The sequence below is a fragment of the Staurois parvus genome, unplaced genomic scaffold (genome assembly GCF_062004578.1).
Source record: "Staurois parvus isolate SC_StPar_1 unplaced genomic scaffold, SC_StPar_1.0 ptg000315l, whole genome shotgun sequence".
Classification (NCBI taxonomy): domain Eukaryota; kingdom Metazoa; phylum Chordata; class Amphibia; order Anura; family Ranidae; genus Staurois; species Staurois parvus.
Genome location: NW_028318111.1, coordinates 1,818,136 through 1,842,827, shown reverse-complemented (window position 1 = coordinate 1,842,827; position 24,692 = coordinate 1,818,136). Strand labels below are relative to the sequence as shown.

Here is a 24,692-nt window from a genome sequence, read left to right as displayed (position 1 = left end):
CATGCAGTTTTTTTTTTACTAACATCAAATGCTAGTATGCAGCATTTGAGCTTCATAGTATTTTGCAACTCTACACACAACTAAACAAGAAAAAAGAGAGATTGTTTTATATTTCTTGAACTACAGAAAGTCTAATGACTCCTCTAAGCACCTCCCTCTTCCACAGTTCTCTTCTGGATCGTGGACATTTTCTTTTCTTTAAGAATGCACTTTTTTATTTAATACAAATGCTAGAATGTACCACTTCAGCTTCATAGTACTTTGTAATTCTACACACTGCCAAACAAGGGGAAAGAGGTTTTATATTTACTGATCTATAGAGAGCCAAATGACTCCTCTCAGCACTTCCTTCCTATAGTCCTCCTGCAAACGTCTGAACATAGCCTTTTCACTATGTATTCATTTTTTAAAATTACATACAAATGCCAGAATGTACTATAGCAACTCCATACATAGCTAAACATGTAAAAAGAGATACAGTATAGTGTCATATTTTCTGAACTATAAAGAGCCAAATGACTCCTCTCAGTACTTCCTTCTTCCTATAGTTATCCTATAGATGTGTAAACATACCCTTTTCATTAAGAATGCATTTTTTATTAAATAAAAAATGCCAGAATGCACTATAGCAACTCCATACATAACTAAACAGGAGAAAGGAGAGATAGTGTTATGTTTTCTGAACTATAGAGAGCCAGACGACTCCTCTCAGCACTTCCTTCTTCCTATAGCCATCCTGTAGATGTGTGAACATATCCTTTTTACTAAGCATGCATTTTTTTTATTAAATATAAACACCAGAATGCACTATTGTAACTCTATAAATAGATAAACAAGAGAAAAGAGAAATAGTGTTATGTTTCCTGATCTATAGAGAGCCAGACGACTCCTCTCAGCACTTCCTTCTTCCTATAGTCATCCTGCAGACATGTGAACGTACCCTTTTCACTAAGCATGCATTTTTTAATTAAATACAAATGCTAGAATGCACTATTGTAACTCTATACATAACTAAAAATGAGAAAAGTGAGGTAGAGTTATATTTTTGAACTATAGAGAGCCAAATGACTCCTCTGGTCACGTCCTTCTCCCTATAGTTATCCTGCAGATGTGTGAACATTCCATTTTCACTAAGCGTGCATTTTTTTATTAAATACAAATGCCAGAATGCACTATTGTAATTCTTTACGTAACTAAACATGAGAAAAGAGAGTGTTATATATTTCTAATCTATAGAGAGCCAAATGACTCCTCTCAGCACTTCCTTCTTCCTATAGTCATCATGCGGACATGTGAATGTACTCTTTTCACTAAGCATGCATTTTTTTTATTAAATACAGATGCCAGAATGCACCATTATAATTCCATACATAACTAAAAATGAGAAAAAAGAGGTAGAGATATATTTTTTGAACTATAGAGAGCCAAATGACTCCTCTCGGCACTTCCTTCTCCCTATAGTTTTCCTGCAGATGTGTGAACATACCATTTTCACAAAGCGTGCATTTTTTTTTATTAAATACAAATGCCAGAATGCACTATTGTAACTCTACATAACTAGCCAGGAAAAAAGAGAGATAGTGTTATATTTTCTGAGCTACGGAGAGTCAGATGACTCCTCTCGGCACTTCCTTCTTCCTATAGTCATCCTGCAGACATGTGGACATACCCTTATCACTAAGCATGCCTTTTTAGTTAGATACAAATGCCAGAATGCACTATAGCAACTAAAAATGAGAAAAGTGAGGTAGTGTTATATTTTGTGAACTATAGAGAGCCAAATGACTCCTCTCGGCACTTCTTTCTCTCTATAGTTATCCTGCAGATGTGTGAACATACCATTTTCACTAAGCGTGCATTTTTTTTCTTACTAATTACAAACACCAGAATGCACTATTGTAACTCTACATAACTAACCAGGAGAAAAGAGAGACAGTGTTATATTTTCTGAACTATAGAGAGTCAAATGACTCCTCTCAGCATTTCTTTCTCCCTCTTGCTGAATGTAGCCATCAATGTGCAGAGATGACCAGAGGAGGGAAACAAAACAAGGGGCGCTTTATAAATTTTGCTGTCCCTATTACCCTGCTGCCATAGGCGCGGGGCCCCCGGGGGCCCTCATGGCACTGCTGCTGGTCGGAGCACTTTTTTTTTTTTTCTTAGAGGCAGATTGTTTTCCACCGTAGAAATGTCTCTCTTTCTTTCTTTCTTTCTCTCTCTCGACTACATCTGATGGTGACTACTGATTATTGGACTTTTTGGGGTGGTCACAAGAGTCGGGGTTCATGATTATGTGCTACAAGCCCAGGCTGACACTTCAAAGCACACCTCTTACCTGAGTCTACAGGGGGCTGGATGCAATGGGGCTGCGGCTCGGATGCCCCCTGCACCCTTATATATGCCCACCCACAAAACCGCAGAGTGCCGAATCCGCAGAATGGAGCTGCACACTCAGCAGGGCGGGGATCCCCCCCACACAGAGCGGGGGATGGGCGGCCCTTGCTGTGGGACAGACTTGGCTGTGAGATCCAGTTGGCTTTATTGTCACAGAGGATCAGGAGGAAGAATGGAAAGTGCTGCTGCGTGTTTGTAGGGGATCAGACACAATGAGGCGGGTGACTGGTGCCATCAATGTCCATTTTATTCGCTGCATTGTCAGTCCTGCTGCCCTGGCACCTTCGATGTGCAGTGCTGGAGGGGGAGGGGGAGCGGGGTCAGGGCAGTTTAAATGGAAATCGCCGTAAAAATGACTTTCATGGAATACTTATAAACCCAATTCTATCAGTTTACTTCCTTTAAATGCTGGGGGGGGGGGGGGGGTATTGGAGGGTCATATTTAAAAAAATCATTTGTCTTTCAGCAATTCACTTGTAACTTTGATACAAGAGATGGTCAACAGGATGCAAGGGATGGTCAGAGACTGCAGATGTGATACAAGAGATGATCAGAGATTGAGGACAGGATACAAGAGATGGTCAGAGACTGAGGACAGGATACAAGAGATGGTCAGAGACTGAGGACAGGATACAAGGGATGGTCAGAGACTGAGGACAGGATACAAGGGATGGTCAGAGACTGAGGACAGGATACAAGGGATGGTCAGAGACTGAGGACAGGATACAAGGGATGGTCAGAGACTGAGGACTGGATACAAGGGATGATCAGAGACTGCAGATGTGATACAAGAGATGGTCAGAGACTGAGGGCAGGATACAAGGGATGGTCAGAGACTGCAGATGTGATACAAGAGATGATCAGAGACTGAGGACAGGATAAAGACATGGTCAGAGACTGAGGACAGGATACAAGGGATGGTCAGAGACTGAGGACAGGATACAAGGGATGGTCAGAGACTGAGGAGAGGATACAAGGGATGGTCAGAGACTGAGGGCAGGATACAAGGGATGATCAGAGACTGAGGACAGGATACAAGGGATGGTCAGAGACTGAGGACAGGATACAAGGGATGGTCAGAGACTGAGGAGAGGATGCAAGGGATGGTCAGAGACTGAGGACAGGATACAAGAGATGGTCAGAGACTGAGGACAGGATACAAGAGATGGTCAGAGACTGAGGACAGGATACAAGAGATGGTCAGAGACTGAGGACAGGATACAAGAGATGGTCAGAGACTGAGGACAGGATACAAGGGATGGTCAGAGACTGCACATGTGATACAAAAGATGGTCAGAGACTGCAGACATAGTACAAGAGATGGTCAGAGACTGAGGACAGGATACAAGAGATGGTCAGAGACTGCAGATATGATACAAGAGATGATCAGAGACTGAGGACAGGATAAAGACATGGTCAGAGACTGAGGACAGGATACAAGGGATGGTCAGAGACTGCAGATGTGATACAAGAAATGGTCAGAGACTGCAGACATAGTACAAGAGATAGTCAGAGACTGAGGACAGGATACAAGGGATGGTCAGAGACTGAGGACAGGATGCAAGGGATGGACAGAGACTGCATATATGATACAAGAGGACTGGATGCAAGAGATGGTCAGAGACTGAGGACTGGATACAAGAGATGGTCAGAGACTGAGGGCTGGATACAAGAGATGGTCAGAGACTGAGGGCTGGATACAAGAGATGGTCAGAGACTGCAGATGTGATACAAGAGATGGTCAGAGACTGTAGACAGAGTACAAGAGTTGGTCAGAGACTGAGGACAGGATACAAGGGATGGTCAGAGACTGCAGATGTGATACAAGAGATGGTCAGAGACTGTAGACATAGTACAATAGATGGTCAGAGACTGAGGACAGGATACAAGGGATGGTCAGAGACTGTAGATGTGATACAAGAGATGGTCAGAGACTGAAGGCATAGTACAAGAGATAGTCAAAGACTAGGGACAGGATAGAAGATATAGTCAGAGACTGAGGACAGGATACAAGACATGGCCAGAGACTGCAGACATGATGCAAGACATGGACAGAGACTGTGGCTATGACGCAAGAGATGGTTAGAGAATGCAGACATGATACAAAAGATGGTCAAAGACTGTAAACATATTACAGGAGATGGTCAGAGACTGCAGACATGATACAAGAGATGGTCACAGACTGGAGACTTGATGCAAGAAATGGTCAGAGACTGCAGACAAGAGATAGAGAATGCAGACATAATAGAAGAGGTGGTCAGAGACTGTGGACATACAGTAATACAAGAAATGGTCAGAGACTGCAGACATGATATAAGAGAAGGTCAGAGACTGAGGACAGGATAAAGACATGGACAGAGATTGAGGACAGGATGAAAGAGAAGGTCTGATACTGCAGATGGGATGCAAGAGATGATCAGAGACTGCAGATGGGATGCAAGAGAAGGTTAGAGACTGAGGACAGGATAAAGACATGGTCAGAGACTGAGGGCAGGATACAAGAAAAGGTCAGAGACTGCAGATGGGATGCAAGAGATAATCAGAGACTGCAGACATACTGAAGGAGACTGCCAGAAACTGTAAAAATCCTATAGGAGTTGTTGGGGAATGGGGACATGCTTTAGGAGATAGTCATACACTGGTGACACATTACATGAGACTGCTAGAGATCACAAAGTGACAAGTGTCCTGGGTGACCGCTGGCCCTAGAGATTATCTACCTCGGGTGCAATGGTCATTCAAGGGGCCTGGTTGGATCAGGTGTGTCCGAACTACCACCTCCCAAGTAGTAATCATCCACTTCTGACAGGGCACTCAGCCTGAAAAGGTCTCTGCATCCTCCTTCATAATGAGTAAAGGGAAAAGGTGAACACCATAAAAATTGACTAAAAATACATCAGAACTGTATTACAAATGCTGGTGAAAAACAGCCAAGAGAAGCCAACTTGTTTTAGCTGTTAGGCCTTAGTCAGGGGGTCTGGTTGAGTCCAGTGGTCAGCCAGGAGGTCTGGTTGGATACATCGTTCAACCAGGAGGTTCATTTGGATCCATTGGTTAAGCTGGAGGCCCAGTTGGCTCCAGTGGTCATCCAGGCGTCAGCCAAAAAGTCCAGTTGGTTCCAGTGGTCAGCAGGGAGGCTCATTAAGGAGTTGTGGTCAACCAGGTGGTCTATCTGGGTTCAGGAGTAAGCCAGGAGGTCCAGCTGAGTCCAGAGGTCAGCCAGAAGGTCTGGTTGGATCCAGAGGTCAGCCAGGAGATCCAGTTGTGTCCAGCCGTTAGCTAGAGGTTCCATGTATGTCCAGAGGTCAGCCAGAAGGTCTGGTTGGATCCAGAGGTCAGCCAGGAGATCCAATTGTGTCCAGCGGTTAGCTAGAGGTTCCAAGTATGTCCAGGGGTTAGTCCAGTTGGGTCCAGTGGTTGGCTAGGAGGATTAGTTGGGTCCAGTGGTCAATTAGGATATCTGGTTGCATCCAGTGTTCAGCCAAGAGATCCAGTAAGGTACTGAGGTCAACCAGCAGGACTTGTTGGATCCAGTCATCAGCCAGGAAGTTCAGTTGAGTCCAGAGGTTAGCCAGGAGGTTTAGTTTGGTCTACTGGTCAGTAAGGTGGTCTGTTTGGGTACTTTAAAATTTTTATTATTATTATTTATTTCATTTGACTTTTTTTATCACATTTATTGCTGTTACAAAGAATGTAAACATCCCTTGTGACAACAATCAGCAGTGACAGGTCCTCTTTACTGAGCCATCTGGGATCTATTAGACCCCAGATGTGTCCTATTGTAATTACAACTTTGGGAACATCAGGTAAAACTCCGGACACGAACTTGAGGAAAACAAACCTTTATTAACCAGCGCTGGTTGAGACTTAGCAAGGACTCATACCTGCAAGTTAAGTGCCTTGAAAAGCATCTCACAGGGTATACATATCAGCAACTACGTCACAATGCATATATTTCCTCTTTCACTTTCTGTACATTCAAAAGACTTTCTAAACAGTGCAGGATATGACCTTGTGGTTTCCCAGATAGAGAAACTCTCTTCAGTTGAAAATAAGGGTACCAGGTGCAGACTGGAACACATTGTTACACGGAAAATAAGGGAGGGGGGAAGTAAGCTGTTAACTGTGCTTTTCAAACAGATGCTGTTATTATTATTATTATACAGGATTTATATAGCGCCAACGGTTTGCTGAGCGCTTTACACTATGGTAGGAGACAATACAGTAACAATACAGTTCAGTACAAGAGGGAATTGAGGACCCTGCTCCTTGGAGCTTACAATCTAGGAGGGAGGAATGTTAGAAATGTTAAAACTTAAGGGGAACAATATTTGGGTGCTGCCACACTATGACCTTAACAACATATACAGGTTGCTTCCAGTTTCTAATACCATAGAGGTGATTGGAGACGATCAGGTCTCTGAACACTTCTATGGTTAGCTGGTGCAACCGCCGGCTGAATACTTGGGCCTACCGATGAAAAGGGATAGCCCGAGAGAGCTGCGGAAGTTGCCTGGAGGGGGGAGGGACAACCCCTCCCGCCGCCTGTAAAAGCAATCCAGTAGCTAATCAGCAGCTAGGATGGTTTTTACATTTTAGGGAATTGCTGGCTGAAAAGAACACTACCAGGATGATGCTTGTAGCTGCAGGCATCATCCAGGTAAAACCCCTTCAACCAGAACATGGAAAATATCCAAACTTCTGCTTGATAGAACTTGACTAGGACTTGATAGAAGGAGGGCTTGCTTGGCTACAGTGCACAGTGCTGTCTGTCCAACACTTGGAGCTTGCTGACTAAAGAAGTGAGCATGACGATGACTCATCCATGTGCTGTTTCTCTTTCACTGCCCAATCCGTAGGTTGGGGCTGTATCCTGGAACAAGCTGTACTGCTTCAAGCAGAACTCCACCCAAAAAGTTCCACTTTAACCACTTCCAGACCGGACACTTTTACCCCCTTCCTGACCAGGGCAATTTTCAGCTTTCAGCGCTATCACACTTTGAATGACAATTGCGCGGTCATGCAACACTGTACCCAAATGAATTTTTTACCATTTTTTTGAGACAGATAAAGCTTTATTTTGGTGGTATTTATTCACCACTGGGATTTGTATTTTTTTTGCTATGTAAATGAAATGTCCAAAAATTTTGAAAAAAAGTGTTTTTTTAATAAAATTTTGCAAATAAATAATATTTCATCATAAATCTTAGCCAAAATTTATTCCGTTATCTTTTTAGTAAAAAAAAAAATCCAAATTAGTTTATAAGCAAAAATTATAGTTTTTAAACATTTTTTTTTACATTTTTATTTTATTTTTTTATATTATTATTATTATTTTTTTTTTTTTTTACATACTGTCACCCTAGCAGTACAGTGTCACCATGGTGGGGGGTGATGAAGATTTTTTTTTTTTTTTTTTTTTACACTGATTGCTTTTACACCCATATAGGATGTAAAAGCAATCATTTCTCTTTCTCTCTGTGTGCATTCTTGCACTCATTGAGAAGTACTGAGTGAGCTGTGATTGGTCACAGCTTGTCACATGGTACAAGGCTTTTGTGAATAGCCTTGTACCATGTGACCTCTGTGATCATTCACAGTTTTCACAGGTAGTAAGCAATGATGTCAGAAGTGACATCTTGCTTACTACTTTGCATGTGATCACTGATTGTAGCGCGCACAAGCAGGGTGCGGGGAGGCCGTTTATAGACGGCCACCCGACCCTGCAGTGCCACCGTCCGGCCGCTTATATACAACGGCCGGACGGGAGGTGGTTAAAGACTCGTCCCTCGCTCCCCGTGAAAAATTTGTACCCACTCCCATTTCTGCTCTGGCCGCCTAGACAATCGTAAGCAGAAGTTTTCCTCCCCCCTCCCTCCCTGCAGTCTTCTGGGACACATGACAGCTGTCAGAAGACTATGAAACCATTCACAATGTGCAGCGCTGCTCGCGCATGCTCAGTGGTCACCCGGATGTGAAGCCAGCGCTGAGGACAGAAGATGGAAGGTGAACACGGGGTGGGTCTATGCTATGACTGGAGATTCAGCCTAAAGTTGGATGTGGATGTCGGCCTCTGAGCATATAGCAGCAAGTTGGGATTACGCAGTTGGTAGCAGCTCTCTTCTGCCTTGCCTTCCCTCTTTCTGGCCCGATGTCCAGCAAGCCCTCTCCTATGATCAATTTGTGGGATGGTTCCTTTAACCAAACATATAACGCTCTCTCAAGAATCAGCAGCAATTGAGTTAATAACTGATGCTGTGTCCCATGATGTCCTTGATGAAGCAGCTGTTGAACTGCAAAACATGTCGGCATATCTCAACGGGATGCAACACCAGTCATTATTTTGTATGGTTTTATGAAGCTCTATGTATGAATTGTATTGATTTTATATGGTAGTTATGTATTGTTGTTACACCTTTTTTATGCGAATCAATAAATATCATTGTTCTTTTTTTATTTATGCTGTGATCAGTACGGTGTCTTTAAAGTCCCCTTTATATTGAGGGTATTTCCCTGTTTTTTTCTTTTTTTCCTTTTCTTCTTATTACTATATACATTGTATACTTCAGCTGTGTGTTTAGCTGTTTGGCTTTGTTAAGCATGTGAGCATTTGATTGACTACAAGGATCAGCAACGGGCATTTGGAAGAGTCTTATACAGAAACAAAGGCAGTATGGAGAGTTGTGTCAGTGCTGGTTATGGACAATCCTGTTGTTGCTGGAGCGTAGCACAGCCTGGAAAGTACACATCACACTGCCCACAATACAAACAAGAACTGTGTGCTTCCCAAATGTCATTGTCTGCAGGTGAACACACAACCTGGAGCTGCCGAGCTGGACACATCCGGCACCTGGACAGGCAACAGACACATTCATAAAAAGGGACCGAGTTGTCCTGGGGTCTGTCTCATCAGTACTACGACCATATGCACTGAAGGATGCATTCCCTTCCAATCTATCTATCTATCTATCTATCTATCTATCTATCTATCTATCTAGTTGCACTTTTCTTCTGAGTGTACCAACCTTGTGGTAACAGTTTGGTGAAGACCCTTTTCTGTTCCAGCATGACTATGCCCCTGTGTACAAAGACAGGTCCATAAAGACACAGTTTGATAAGTTTGGGTGGAGGAACTCAAGTGGCTGCACTGAGCTCTGTCCTCAACCCTACTGAAAACTTTGGAAATTAATTGGAAAAAGCCAGGTCTTCTCAACCAACATCTCCACAGAGACATGATTTGAAGAGTTTGAGTGGAGGACGTGGTCTGCGCAGAGCCCTGACCTCAACCCTATGGTACACCATTTGGATGAATTGGAATGAGCCAAGTCTTCTCATCCAACATCTCCATAAAGACACGGTTTGAGGAGTTTGAGTGGAGAAATTTGAGTGTCTTACACAGAGCCCTGACCTCAACCCTGAGGAACACCTTTGGGATGAATTGGAATGAGCCAGGTCTTCTCATCCAACATCTCCATAAAGACACGGTTTGAGGAGTTTGAGTGGAGAAATTTGAGTGTCTTACACAGAGCCCTGACCTCAACCCTGAGGAACACCTTTGGGATGAATTGGAATGAGCCAGGTCTTCTCATCCAACATCTCCATAAAGACATGGTTTGAGGAGTTTGGGTGGAGGAACTTGAGTGCCTTACAGAGTCCTGACCTCAACAATACAGAACACCTTTGGGATGAACCAGAACGAGACAGGTCTTCTCAATCAACATCTCCACAAAGACTTGGTTTGAATTTGAGTGAAGGAAGTAACCTTCACAATGCCCTGACCCCCAACCCTACAGAACACCTTTGGGATGAATTGGAACGAGCCAGGTCTTCTCATCCAACATCTTCATAAAGACCTGTTTTGCTGAATTTGGGTGGAGGAACTAGAATGTCCTGCACTGAGCCCTGACCTCAACCCTGCTGAACACTTTAGGAATTTATTGGAACAAGCCAGGTCTTCCCAACCAACATCTACATAAACACATTGAGGTTGATTTACCAAAATTAGAGAGTGCAAAATCTAGTGCAGCACTGCATAGGAATCAATCAGCTATCAGGTTTGTTTTTTGACAAAGCTTAATTGAGCAACCTGAAATTAGAAGCTGATTGGTTGCAATGCACAGCTGCACCAGATTTTGCACTCTCCAGTTTTAGTAAATCCACCCCATTGAGATTGGAGTGGAAGAACTCAAGTGTCCTGCACAATGCCCTGATCTCAACCCTACTGAACAGCTTTGGGATGAATTGGAACACCGATTGTGAGCCAGGTCATCTCAATCAATGCTAAAAACAATATTAGTTCCTGTGCTCTATGTCTTTAAATGTGCAAATCTGAAACTGCTGCAATCACATATCCTAAATACTGGATACTAAAACTTAGATACCAAATTAAATGCGCTGTCCCTTTAACCCCTCGCCTACAGGGCACTTATACCTCCTTCCTGCCCAGGCCAATTTCCAGCTTTCAGCGCTGTCACACTTTGAATGACAATTGTGCGGTCATGCAACATGGTACCCATATGAAATTTTTATAATTTTTTTAACACAAATAGAGCTTTCTTCTGGTGGTATTTAATCGCCGCTGGGGGTTTTATTGTTTGCCCTATAAACAAAAAAAAGAGCAAAAACTTAAAGAAAAAATTTTTTTCTTTGTTTCTATTATAACATTTTGCAAACAGGTAATTTTTATCCTTCACTGATGTGCTGTGATGAGGCTGCACTGATAGACAGCACTGATGGACACGGATAGGCAGCACTGATGGGCACTGATAAGTGGCACTGATAGGCGGCACTGATGAGGTGGCATGGATTGGCAGCACTGATGGGCACTGATAGGCAGCACTGATAGGCGGCACTGATGAGATGGCTTGGATAAGCAGCACTGATAGGCGGCACTGATGAGCTGGCACTGATGAGGTGGCACTGGTGATGCTGCACTGATATGCAACAATGATAGGCACTGATAGGCAGCACTGCTGGGCAGCACTGATGGGTGGCACTGATGGGGGGCACTGCTGGGCACTTGTGGGTGGCACTGCTGGGCACAGGTGGATGGCACTACTAGGCACTGATGGGTACAGGTGGGTAGCACTGATAGGCACAGGTGGGTGGCACTGCTGGGCACAGGTGGGTGGCACTGCTGGGCCCTGATCTTCAGTGCCCTGTTGATCGGTGCCGATCTGTCCTCTGACAATTGCCGGTTATTGGCAGTACCTTGCTCAAGCTGTGACAGTGTGAGGAAAGTGCAGCCGATAACTGTCATTGGACACAGCTGATCATGTGGTAAAAGGCCACTGTGATTGGCTTTTTACCACATCATATGATCAGCTGTGTCCGTAGGACACAGCGATCACGGAGATCGGTGGGTGCGCGTCCTCATATGACGCGTTTATATGACGCCTTCCCAGGACTGGACAGCCGCGCTGTAGCCATCATTTGGTTCTAGCGCGGTTGGTAAGAGGTTGAAGTAGAACTATAGGCCAAACATTTTAACATTTTGGATAGAGTAAGGGGAGGGTTGTATTCCATGTCAGTTTATTTTTTGCCATCTGTGTCTCATTGGGGAGATTTACCTTCACTTTCTGTCCCATAGCCAAACGGGAAGTGAGAAAATCTCTGCAAGTTAACGGAATTCCTTGGGGACCCCCAGGTCACCAGAACTAGAGTCCCCATTGGAAAATTCGCCTCTATGATTTTTCTAGGGACAACCCAAAATTTGGGGGTTCGTTTACCTTCACTTTCGATGATAACAGTAAACAGGACAAATAGAGAGGATGAATCTCCCTAATGGGCAACAAACAGCAATAAAGACCCAACAGGTGTTCTAGTCCAGGGCTTAAAATTTCAAGTCCTGCGCTACTAGCCAGGCTTTAGAGTTACTCGCCACCAACAAACAGAGACATCTGTACACACACACAGACATGTACATACACATACACACACAGAAACATGTACACACACGCACAGACACATGTACACACACATGCAGACACATGTATACACACACAGGCACGTACAGACACGCATACACACAGATACATGTACATACACAGAAATACACATGCATAGATACATGTACATACACACAGACACATGTACATACAGTCACAAGTACACACAGACACATGTACGTACATACACACAAACACACACACAGACACATGTACACACACACATTCATGTACATACACGAAGACACATGTACAGATACACACATGTACATACACACAGACACATGTACAATTGTACATGCATATACAGACACACACACTCTTGTACACCCCCCCATAAAAAGTTGCAGTACTTCGTTGTTCACTCACAGATCCGGGTACTGCACTCTAGGGGGAGGCAGAGAGCACAGCACACACTCCTTGCTTTGCTTTCACTGCGCTCAGCTATTGAGCAGTCTGACGGCTCCCAGTGCCAATGACAGATCCGGCCTGAGCTCCGAGCCTGCTCAGCAAGACGGCCTTGGGGGACACACTCACCCCCACCATAAATTCCACTCGCCATTGGCGAGCAGGCGAGTGGAAATTTCAAGCCCTGTTCTAATCCATCTCCAATGTATCCAAAACTAAAAAAAAAGTTTTGCCTTTAGTTTTATTTCAAATAAAAACATCATATAAAGTGCTCTTGTGCAATAAATGATGTAACCTGGAATCATACATAAAGTGCACAAAGCATTAAATGAATCAAATAATCCAAATAAATATATTAAAAAAACAAAAGCCATAGCCAAAATCCATAAAATGAATTTGATCCATTCATTGGATGAATAAATAACTTAAATTAAAAGCAGAAACTCATGCCCAAAGTTCGTTAAAGGTTGCCAAGAAAAAACTGAGAATAAAACACTGCAAGCTGGCGATTCTTCAGAGTGCTCCCAATACCTCGAAGTATTCAAACTCCTTATCAGGGACACAGGATCTCTTGAACGGCTGAAAACCCTTCCATATACCCAGTGAAGCGAGTGGACACAGAGATGGAACAAATCTTCCTACATAAGTTGTACCTATTTATCTGCGGTATTCTCTTCTCTCTGTCCATTCAAAGGGCTGACTTTATAAAGCTTGTCTGAGAGTTCAGAAAAAAGGGGGCGGAGAGCTCAATTCACACTGCAGAACTCAGTGAGGAGAGCTCTGAGAGCTGATTGAAGGGAAGAGACACCCTCCCCCCCTTTCCACACAGCTCACAGTAACAGTGCTGAGGATCTCAAGCTGCAGAAGGTCCTTCCCGTCACCGTTTTTCTCTTGGTGTCAGGAAAAACTTGTTACAAGTGATTCATGCAGATAGCAGAGGAAGGAAGCAGCAGACAGAAATGACACTTAATACTCTGGATTGAGACAAGTACACACTATAGAGGGATATACGTTGTTCATTTTTCATGTCTGAGGTTTACAACCGCTTGAAGTTACAGAAGGTCACGTTAGCTCAAGGTGAACTCATCCACAGTTTCCACTTCTAACAGCTCCAATATCTTCAAAGCCAGGCAGCTAACTATGATTGATTAGCCATGAACAAAAGATCAAAGCAAGCCTCAAAGTGCAGTATTTCACAATCTTCTCATTTATTGGACAGTACAGTATACTCACAATTTTCACAATGGAGACATACACGATCACACTTCCACTTCCGGAAAGACATGCGTGATGACATCACAATTAGGCTCACATCCGGTTCATTTCATTACAGAGAACGTCTTCAGGGGAACGGAGCTCACAAATGTTCTTTTTGGCCATATGAGCACAAATTCCCATAGAAACACTCTAAACTCCTGTAGCACGACTCCCTTAGGATTTGCTGAGTTTTGGGTCCCCCTATAGTCCTGCACAGCAAGGCAACGCGTATTTTCCATTAAGACTTGCATCAGGAGACAGAAAAACAGTCCTTGAGCTTTGTTTTGAAGTTTTGTTAGGGATGTAGAATTTGGATGGAGTAAGGGGTGTATGGGATGCCCAAGGGAATGGTAACTGAGGACAAACTTGCTGAACTACAGGAGTACCTCGGTTTACGAACGCCTCGGTTAACGTAATTTTCAGTTTTCGAATGAAAATCTATTGAAAGTAATGCCTTGGTTTACAAATTTTTTTCACAATATGAAGCAAGTTTCCCCAAGATGCATTGCGCCTGGGAGGTTTATAGCGCTGCCCCGTGCCTTTAAAGTGCACTTTATAAAGAGTTTTGAACAGAGAAGACTTTTTTTTTACTTTTTTCTGACCTCCGGAACGGATTCATTCAAATTTTTTTCGGAATACAAAGCAAGTTTCCCCAGGATGAATTGTGCCTGGGAGGTTTATAGCGCCGGCCCTGTGCATGCTGGAGTCTGTGGGTAGCACGTGGCGTCGAGTGTGGAGGTGTTGGAGCAGTTTTTGCATCGAGTTTTGGAGCCATTCTGGAAATTTTGAATCATGTCCCTGTACAGTATTTATGCCTTTAAAGTGCACTTCATAAAGAGTTTTGAACAGATAAAATACTTTTTTTTTTACTTTTTTCTGACCTCTGGAACAGATTAATTGGTTTACAATGCATTCCTATGGGAAACCATATTTCGGCTTACAAATTTTTTGTAATACGAAACATCCCGGAGAACGCATTAAATTCATAAACTGAGATACTTCTGTATATTACAAGTCCCAAAGTCAGAATTTCTCATCTAGAAGAGGTCCCCAGTCTCTCCTGATGTACCACACCAGACTCCAGATAAATCCCCTTCTTTATCCAGCTTGCTTGGAGGAATCCCTGTGAGTCCAAAGCTGCTACTTAAAATGCAGCAGTCCCGGGTGTTGAGCTAGTCAGGTTTCCCACCCAAATGTTCTCTCCCCTTTCTGGCCCAGGGGGTGTAGGTGTACTCACTGAGTCCTTCTCCTGTGCTGCTGTTGGGTAAGTGGCTGCTACCAGATCTTCGAGCTGGGATGCTCCTTTCCTGCCACAAGGTGGTCCTCTCTCAGGGGGCCAGTGAAGTCCACAGCTTTCTTCCATTCAAGGTCCCTCTGCCTGGCGGTGAGCCTCCTCCAGCCTGGGCTCCCTCCCAAGCTCCTGCATCTCAGCTTTTTAATCTTCCACCCGCACTTCTCCTCCTACTGAGCAGGCTCCAACTCTATTAAGTGTGTCCCAGCCCCTTGCCAAGCCTCCTGTTGGGGATTGGCCCGGGTCCCTCAAGAGTGCAGCCAGCCATTCCTCAGATCCACCCACTGTCTCCAGGGCCTTCCTCCAAAGCCCTGAAGCAGGGGGAAATTCCAGAAGGGCTGGCCTGCAGTGCCTCTCAGACTACAATTTGACCCCAGTCTGGCTATTACACCTGGGCTGCTACTCAATCCCTATCTAACCATTGATGTCTAGCTCCCCCTAGCTACGTAGGAGAGAGTTAACACTCCTTCCTGGAAATCCTTCCTAGAAGAGTTGAGGCTGTTGGAGCCACAAAAGGGGGCCAACTCCATATTTATTCCCATAGTTTTGCAATTGGAATACCATTGCACTCATGTGGGTATGATGGCCAAGGGTCAACCACTGTTGGTCATATACTGTAAAACCTATGTGAATGAAATTCTATGAAGAAGGGGTAACTTTAAAATACTGGGGGGCTATACTGTAGGGGTTATTTACTAAAACTGGAGAGTACAAAATCTGGTGCAGCTTTGCATAGAGACCAATCAGCTTCCAGGTTTTATTGCCAAAGCTTCATTGAACAAGCTGAAGTTACAAGCTGATTGGCTGCCATGCACAGCTGCACCAGATTCTGAGTGCTCCAGTTTTAGTAAATATCCCTCCTGTGTGTCAATGTATGAAAACAAGTACATTAACCATTAGCCGCCCGGCCAATGGCCGTTTGGCGGCTTCAGAAGTGCTGCGGCATTCCGGGTGCACGCCATTTGGCGTGCACCCGCACATGCGCAGTTTGCGGTAATGCAGAGCCTCGCAGCGGCGCGATCTGTCACCCGCCGTGTACCTCGGACACGGCCGATGACAGATCTGAGTACCGGCCCCCATTGCTGGTACCATGTGACCTGCTGTGACCAATCACAGCAGGTCACATGACAGTTGTATACAATGGATGGCTTCATTCATGCCATCCATTGTATACTACTGCCTAGCTGTGAATGGTCACAGCTATTCACATGCACATGTCATTTGATTAGCTGTTACCAAATCACAGCTAAGCACAAAAAAAAAAAAACCTGAATGAATCGATTTCATTCAGGTAAATGCTTGCTTAAAGCAAAGTAATTCTTTGCTATAAGTAAATTGTGTAAAAAAAAAAAAAAATACTGATCACTTCCCCAAAGTAGTACAATGTTACTATGGTAACATTGTACTACTTTGGTCATAGTACAATATGAAAAAAAAATCTTAAAAAAAAGAAAAAAAATGTAATAAAAAATTTAAAATAATTAAAAAAAAAAATATATATATATATATATTTTTTTTTTTTTATCATACTGTCACCAGTCAGTGTCCCTGTTCACTGCCATGCCAGTTATATGATGACGCTGTACTGCACTGGTGACAGTATGTAAAAAAAAAATAGTGAAAATAATTTTTTTAATTTTTTTATTTTCCGAAAAATTATGCCAAAATCAAAAAACTTGCCATTCCTCTTATGAAGTACTTCGGACTGTCTACTCTGCAAAAAGGGGTCATTTGGGGGATATCTGTACTGTCCTGACATTTGGGGGATATCTGTACTGTCCTGACATTTGGGGGATATCTGTACTGTCCTGACATTTGGGGGATATCTGTACTGTCCTGACATTTGGGGGATATCTGTACTATTCTGACATTCTTGGACCTCAAGAAATTAGATTGGCTGTCAGTACTTCAGGATTGATCAATATTCAGATCTATACCATAGTTTGTGAACTCTATAACTTTCCTACAAACTAAATAATACATCCTAATTTGGGTTATTTTCACCAAAGACATGTAGCAGAATACATCTCGGCCTAAATTTATGAAGAACAATTATTTATTTGTAAACTTTTATAACAGAAACAAAGAAAAACGTGTTTTTTTTCAAAATTTTTGGTCTTTTTTTGTTAATTTAGCAAAAAATAAAAACCCCAGTGGTGATTAAATACCACCAAAAGAAAGCTCTAGTTGTGAGAAGAAAATGATAAAATTTTAGTTTGGGTACAATGTTGTATGACCGCGCAATTGTCATTCAAAGTGTGAGAGCGCTGAAACGTGAAAAATGGCCTGGGCAGGAAGGGGTAAAATTGCCCGGTATTGAAATGGTTAAGGGCCCTGTCACTTTAAATGGGAGGAGGAGGTAGGAGGAAATTCCCCTATGCCATAAAATAGCGACCGCTGCAAACAATTTTAGGCTCCATGTACACGGGACATTTGGAAAACACTTCTAAACGATGGAAACTGACTGCTGGAAAACGTACGTTAAAAAACGTCTGTTTAGCCGCGTTTGCATACCACGTTAATGTGCGTTTATGCACGTTTTTGCGTGTTTGCGTTTAGAAGTGTTTTTTTAAGATAACCTCAGGAGACCTTCCAAAATGCCCAGGCAATAGGGGATCATGGGGCCCCTGTGTCCTTGCCCAAACTCAAAAAAACCTATGAAAAAGGTACCAGGGGCATCTCATGGGGCCCCCTACTGACCCCGGGCCCTCGGGCAGTGCCCGAGTTTCCAAATAGTCAGTCTGCCCCTGACCATACCTGTACGTCGCTGGCCTCTTCCGTGTACAGGGTGCGTGCACGCGCCCGCTCTCTCCAACTTCCACTGTGGTTGGACACAGCAAGAGTTTGTCAGCAGTTCCCAGGCCAATGATTCAGGGCCAGGACCTTCTGATTGGCTTTGTCCAATCACAGCCCAGAGTCCTGTGTTGATTGTCAGAGGGAACAAACTCACTGTTTCTTCAGTGAGATATTTAGTAAAAAGCAACGTCCCATTACAAAAAGTAACACTTGTTAGGCACACATTTAACCCCTTGATTACCCCTTCCCAGCCGGTGTCATTAGTACAGTGACAGATTATAATATTATCACTGATCGCTGCAATAATGTCACTAGTGATGTCAGTGGCAGTTAGTAAGTCCCCACCCAGTGTCAGTTAGTGTCAGATTGCCCGCTGCACTTACAGTCCCGCTATAACTCGCTGATCACCACCTTAACTAGTATAAAAAAAGTTCCAGTATATCCACTTGTCCTCTAGAGCAGTGTTTTTCAACCTTTTTTGTGCAAAGGCACACTTTTTTCATGAAAAAAATCACGAGGCACACCACCATTAGAAAATGTTAAAAAAAATTACCTCTGTGCCTATATTGACTATATATAAAGTAATTCTCTTGAATAGGAATCAAACACAAAGAAATTATTTTATAATTACTTTATTATGAAATAATAAAGTATTTTATAATTGGACCCGGGGGCCGGACCAAGAGTAGATGAATGATGTGTATGTGTCATCCATAGTAAGTATAGTAATATTCCCCCATAGTAAGCATAGTAATTAATCCCCCATATAGTAATTCATCCCCCATAGTAATTCATCCCCCATATAGTAATTCATCCCCCATAGTAATTCATCCCCCATAGTAATTAATCCCCCATATAGTAATTCATCCCCCATAGTAATTCATCCCCCATAGTAATTAATCCCCCATATAGTAATTCATCCCCCATAGTAATTCATCCCCCATATAGTAATTCATCCCCCATAGTAATTAATCCCCCATATAGTAATTCATCCCCCATAGTAATTCATCCCCCATATAGTAATTAATCCCCCATAGTAATTCATCCCCCATATAGTAATTCATCCCCCATAGTAATTCATCCCCCATAGTAATTCACCCCCCATATAGTAATTCATCCCCCATATAGTAATTCATCCCCCATAGTAATTCATCCCCCATATAGTAATTCATCCCCCATAGTAATTCATCCCCCATATAGTAATTCATCCCCCATAGTAATTCATCCCCCATAGTAATTCATCCACCCTATAGTAATTAATCCCCCATATAGTAATTCATCCCCCCTATAGTAATTCATCCCCCATAGTAATTCATCCCCCATATAGTAATTCATCCCCCATATTAAGTCCCCAAGCACCCCCTGTGTCAATTCACTTACCTTTGCTCCGCGCGTTCCTCTCGCCGTTCCGGTGTAGCATGAAAATCTGTCTCCTATGAGGATCTGTCCCCCTCGACGTATCTGCGCATGTGCCAGTTTCAGGCATTAGCAGCCGATCGGCGATCTCCGGCACATGCGCAGATACGTCGAGGGGGACAGATCATCCTGACAGTATCACGCTCCGCGGGCCGGATTAAAAGGTCCGCCGGGCCGTAGTTTGCCCATTGCTGTTCTAATGATTGGTCTATTTGTGAGCCGAGGCCACATGTTACGGATGAAATTGCAATTTTTCCCACGGCACACCAGACAATATCTAGTGTGCCGCGGCACAGTGGTTGAAAAACGCTGCTCTAGAGGATTCCGCCCTTCCTGACCAGGGCATTTTTTGCGATACGGCGCTGCGTTACTTTAACTGACAATTGCACGGTCACGCAACGCTGCACCCAAATGAAATTTATGTCCTTTTTTGCCCACAAATTGAGCTTTCTTTCGGTAGTATTTGATCGCCTGTGTGTTTTTTTCTGTTTTGAGCTATAAACAAAAAAAGACTGACAATTTTGAAAAAAAAACCAACAATAATTGTGACTTTTTGCTATAAAACATGTCCAGTAAAAAAATTTTAAAAATCACATTTCTTCATAAATTTAAGCCAAAATGTATTTTGCTCCATGTCTTTGCTAAAAAAAATCCCAATACGTGTAAATTAATTTGTTTACGTGAAAGTTATAGCATTTTGCAAATGGTGGTATATATACTGGATTTTTTTTTTATTTTATACTAGTAATGGCAGCAATCAGCGACTTATAGCGGGACTGCGGCGGGCATTCTGACACTAACTGACAATGACTAACTTACACTGACTTCCCCGGGGACACTAATACAGTGATCAGTGCTAATAAAAAGCACTGACACTGTGGTAATGACACTGGGCAGGAAGGGGTTTACATCTTGAGTGGTCAAAGGGCTAACTGTGTGCTGGGAGTGTTTTACTAGGGAGACATGTTGTGCAGAGAAATACACAGCAGCATGTCCTTGCTGACAGGAGAGAGACCTGTGTTGTTTACATACCAGACCTCTCCCCTCTCAGCCCTTCCGACGATCGCCGAGTGCCTGCCGGGAATCGCTGGCTGGGATTTAGTGATTGACATTCCTAGCCGCCAACAGCGGCACGGGTAGGGCGGCGCGCACATGCGCACTCCCTACCCAGAAATGCAAATCACGTATAGTATATATACATGATTTTGCGCAGCCCTATAGTAATACTTCTGCTATAGGGTGGCGGGAAAGTGACTAATGTCCAGCACCATGAAAAGACACCATGCTTAGTGTGAACGAGCCCTTTGACTTTAAATGGGATATTTGAAAAAAAGAATATTCCCCAGTGCAATAAAATATTGGCCGCTGAGGTTGTGTAAAAATCTGGAACTTTCCTAGAACTTTGACTCATACAATGGATCCTTTTATAAAGCAAACTTTATTTATTTATAATTTCCTCTTTTACCTCCGCAGAGTGATCCTAATGAATCTTACCTGGATTATTCTGCAAACAGTAAACTCCAAAAATAGGAAGACGGATTATGCTGTTAACAACACAGAGGAAATTGTTTCAATGGCCGATTCATAACTCACTATGAACTCCAGCCCCCCCCCCCCCCCAAAAAAAGATAAAAATGATGAGACAATATAAGAAAAACAGTATTTAGCTGAAAATCAGAAATTTCCCCCTGCAGTATTTTTATTTCTGACACTTCAGTCAGATGGTCAGCATCATTCATCCCACTTCTTCTGAGCCCAGGTTGTCTTGGAACCACCCCGAGCCTGTAACTGGACAGTGAAGGGAAAAGCAGCATAGTGATGAGCAGGGGCGCACTGACCATTTGGAAACTCGGGCACTGCCCGAGGGCCTGGGGTCGGTAGGGGGCCCCATGAGATGCCCCTGGTACCTTTTTCATAGGCTTTTTTGAATTTGGGCAAGGACACAGGGGCCTCACGATCCCCTTTTGCCTGGGGGCCCCATGAGTTGTCAGTCCGCCCCTGGTGATGAGCTTATTTCTATGTCACTCTGCTCTCTCCTCATATCAGCAAGCTTCTTGTCAGCACAAGAACTGATTGGTTCATTGTGCTGCTTCTTCCTCTCCAGTTGTGGCCTTTGGGGCACTATTCCACCAACTGACACCAAGGATGGCACACTATTCCTCCCATTAAAATCAATGATGGTGCATTTTTTTATGCCCATTGATGTCGGGGGGTTTTCTAATCCCACTCTCTACAATCCGGCCCCCATTAAAGCCTGAAGGACAGTAAACTAGCCCTTTGCTTAGGAACCCATATGGAAGAAAAATATATTTGAAATATATTTTTAAAATATTCTGCCCAAATATAACGACATATATTTTAAATGCTACAATTTTGGCCATATTCAATATATTTCAAAATATATTTCAATAAATAAACATATATATATAGCATGTTGAAATGCATTTTTATTACAAAATATATGAAAAATATTTTTAAAAATATATTTTCAAATATACTGTATGTCTTTAAAAATACATTTTTGGAATGCATTTACAAATATATGTAAAAATATATGTTAAAATGACTTTTTTATATGTTAAAAAAAATCTGAAGAATATATTTTAAAAAAATATATTTTTAAAAATATATTTTTTTAAAATATATTCTTCAGATTTTTTTAACATAGAAAAAAGTCAATTAATTATATATAGACCACAGCATAATGATTGCTGACCGCTATATATATATCTCTTGAGCGTGGTGGATTCCAAAAACATCCCCCTGAGGAAGCCTCGTGACCCTGTGGTGTAATGCTTAGGGGAGGGGCTTGATGACGTCACGATGCTGTCTACACACCGATCCACTGATTGTCATAACAGATGAGTGACAAATTTTTTCTGTATCCCTGTTTCACAGCATGATTTGTTTTCCAAAAAGCGCTATATATCTGGTGCGATACAGCGCCTCAAAAGTGTGAGCGGCCACTTGTATGATTTAATAAAGCTTCATGTTACTAAGGATAGAGCACTATTGTGTTTCCTATCTATTTAACATAAACACTGAATGGAGGAGGAGAGATTAAGGAAGTGTTCATCTTTGGAGGAAAACTCTTAACCTGGGATACACTAGCCGGTTCATGTCCAATTCAAGGGATGCATTTTTTTTTTTGACCGAATTTAATGTGAGGTCAAATATCTCCAGGTGAGGGCACATCTGGTGATCCATGGTGGAGGATTTAGATATATGAAGATAGTGGCTTGGAGAGGTATTCAAGTTGAAGATATCATTATTTAGAGACTTTATTATTATTATTACAGGTACTTATATAGCGCCGTCAATTTACGCAGTGCTTTACATATTGTACATTCCCATCAGTCCCTAACCCTCAAGGGGTGTACAATCTAAGGTCCCTAACCCTCAAGGGGTGTGCAATCTAAGGTCCCTAACCCTCAAGGGGCATACAATCTAAGGTCCCTAACCCTCAAGGGGCATACAATCTAAGGTCCCTAACCCTCAAGGGGTGTACAATCTAAGGTCCCTAACTCACATTCATACATACACATACTAGGGACAATTTAGACAGGATCCAATTCACCTACCAGCATGTCTTTGGAGTTTTTATGTTTCACATGATGCGTGTTCACTCATATGGACTGAACTTCACCGCAGAATTTAATCAATGCTTTTTGTGATATTTGGGTTCACATTCATTTATTTATTTTGCACTGTATTTTTATGTTTTGTATTGATGCACATGTTATGTGGCTAGTGTGAGCTGCTTTTGTTAGTTTCTCTTAGTTTTCAGTATCTGGTAGAGTATATTTATTGCTCGTGAGGTTTTCTGATTACACGGGAACTCTTAAGGCGTCAGCATACCAAGACATTTTGGACAATTTTATGTTCCCAACTTTGTGGGAAGAGTTTGGGGATGGCCCCTTCCTGTTCCAACATGACTACACACCAGTGCACAAAGCAAGGTCCATAAAGACATGGCTAAGGAACTTTGGGGTGGAGGAACTTGACTGGCCTGCACAGAGTCCTGACCTCAACCCCATAGAACACCTTTGGGATGAATTAGAGGGCAGACTGTGAGCCAGGCCTCCTCCCCCGACATCAGTGCCTGACCTCACAAATGTGCTTCTGGAAGAATGGTCCAACCTTCCCATAGACACCCTCCTAAACCTTGTGGACGGCCTTCCCAGAAGAGTTGAAGCTGTTATAGCTGCACAGAGTGGACCAATTGTGGATGAGAAGAGTTGAAGCTGAAGAGTTGAAGCTGTTATAGCTGCACAGGGTGGGCCAGCTCAATACTGGGACCCTCCGGACTAAGACTGGGAGGGCATTAAGGTTTATGTGCGTGGAAAGGCAAGCCGACCAATACTTTTGGCAATATAGTGTATCTCATTCTTGCAGGCACACTGTGGTGCAATTCATTCTTAATATCATCACAATGCACCTTGCCAACCAGCATGTGCTGTAGCATGCCACAACTCATGATAACAAAGTAACGTGCGCTTTGGCGCAGTACTTATTTGGTGCAATTATTGTGCATTGGGTAGCCCAGCGAAATGAATGGTTGCCCAAGTGCACTGTATAATGTGCAGTAAAGTGCATTGGAAGGTCTAAGTGCATTGGGAGGCCCATATAAATCAATAGCAGCTCATCACATTACATATATACCTGTTGCTGTTACATGCGTTGGCAACAGGTGTCAACAAGCCTTGGTCAATGGCCGCTAACTCTACCCAGAGTTCTATGCATTGAAAATGTGCATGTGTCAAAATGCATGTTAATGAACCTCTATGAATGAAAAAAATAAAAACATTTACCTCCATGCATCTAAGCATGCTTAGATCTAAATAGGCCCATAAAGGACACTGAGAAAACACATTGGCTGAGCCCTCTTCTGAACATGGCCCTAGTACAGAAATGTTTGGAGACCCCTAGGTTAGGCCAATGGAGGGCAGGTTACCAGGAGGAGGAAACTGGCTTCTAGGTGTGAAAACACGCAGGAAATGCATGTTTCTCATATTTTTCAGGAGCTCCTATGAAGTCTATGGGGGTCAAAAATGCCCAATTCTGCCCTCAGAAAAGTGCTCATACTGCGCTCAGATGTTAATTGGCCTCATAGAATAAAATGGAAATCTTATTTGGTACAATTGCTGTTCATTGGGTAGCCCAACTAATTGAAAGGGCTGTCC

The 24,692-nt window shown here is 43.0% G+C and overlaps 1 protein-coding gene across 1 annotated transcript in view; it reads right to left on the bottom strand.

Annotated features, from left to right (window-relative positions):
- CRYBA2 (crystallin beta A2) overlaps positions 1-2,480 on the bottom strand; it is a 29,030-nt gene extending 26,550 nt beyond the window's left edge. Inside the window, exon 1 of the mRNA XM_089683578.1 lies at positions 2,336-2,480. The gene's annotated coding sequence lies outside the window, so the exon portion shown is untranslated. The remainder of the gene's footprint in view (positions 1-2,335) is intronic.
- Positions 2,481-24,692: the final 22,212 nt, after the last annotated feature.